The sequence below is a fragment of the Brassica oleracea genome, chromosome C5 (genome assembly GCF_000695525.1).
Source record: "Brassica oleracea var. oleracea cultivar TO1000 chromosome C5, BOL, whole genome shotgun sequence".
NCBI classification, from domain to species: Eukaryota; Viridiplantae; Streptophyta; class Magnoliopsida; order Brassicales; family Brassicaceae; genus Brassica; species Brassica oleracea.
Window position 1 is genome coordinate 42,855,050 of NC_027752.1, and position 1,485 is coordinate 42,856,534.

Sequence of the window (1,485 nt, forward strand, 5' to 3'; positions counted from 1 at the left end):
TACTAAAAGTTCTTACGATCAGCTACGTAAGTAGGCCCTCCCTGTCCATCAAGCAATTAGTTTATAGTAAAATTAGTTTATTGTTCTTCCTTGTTGATTTTCAGGATGTGGGTCCTGACTTCGAGGACCTCCCACTTTCGTGGAACCAACAAAGTTCTGTACCCGGATGCTTGTTGGCCCATCTCGAAATCTTTGTGTGGGATAAGTTTGGGGGAAGAAGAAGACAAGAGAGAGAATGTGTGGCGTACATCTTTGCAAACTCAAAGTGTTTAAAGACGGCGACAGTCCTTCCAAGATGTTCCTACCGTCTCGAGGAGATAGTGGAGGACATAAAATCTTTGTATAGGGTTTCAGCATCATCTCAGCTGATAACCCATTCGGATTCTACAAATCCTTGAAGGGCAACATATTAAAAAATAATATTCTTTTTATCTGGACCTTTTGGTATGGAACACTTTGCTGATGTGAATAACTTTAATTCTCTGACATGCAAAAATACTAGCTTCATATTTTTGTTCATGGTCTTTTTCCATACTTTCATTTTATATATGACTATTAGCGAGCAAAGATTGTTTGATATTAAGAAGAAATGACTTGTTTGCTTCTTTACCTTACACATGAATACATGATCCTTGATTTTGTTGTGTGGGGAGATTAATCTTTAATTTGGTTCTGAAATGAACTCTTTCTTCAACTCTATCATCTCCTAACTTGCGGATTTATCATTAAAAAAAAAAAACTCTGTTGCTAGAAAACAGATGGAGAAGCTTTGTTGATTCCGGCTTTAACATTGTTTTTCATAACTTGGAAATTACGCACTTACTCAAAAGAGCGATTGATAGTGTTATTCATTCTTGTTCGAACCTTTTATAGTAAAGCTAGGAGAATCAACATTTATATATTCTCTAGACAAAGTTTCTCAGAATTTAATATTTTAATATAATGTAATATTACAATTATTATTTTCTGAGTCTAGCAAATAACAATTTTTCTTGATAAAAGTGGGATCCTAAAAAGTTTATAGTATCAAAAGACTAATTTCACGAGATCTTACGTCCGCATCCAGTACGCAACTAATCCATCTAAATAGTACAGCTATGTGACAAAGATGAATCAAACCTAAGGTGAAGTTTCCGCTGAAACCTATTTACCACTAGATCAAAATGACTTGGTTAAAAATATAAGTAATATCCAATAACAAAAAAGACAAATTTCATATGAGTTTCTCAAATATTTGTTGAGTCTCTACGAAAATGACTGCTCTCTCATTTCTAATCATTTTTTTTCATATCTTGTATTTAATTATTTCATTAGTTTCAATTGTAAGAGATTCTCCTTTCGACTATGAATGGAGAGGCCCTAGCTGTTCTTTATCTGGTTCGTATGGTCATCAACATTGTTTCGCTCATATGTGTCGATTTTTGTTAAACTGCAATTGTCTATTTTTGTTAGCTGCAATTATTTTATTTTCTCATTTTTTTTTTT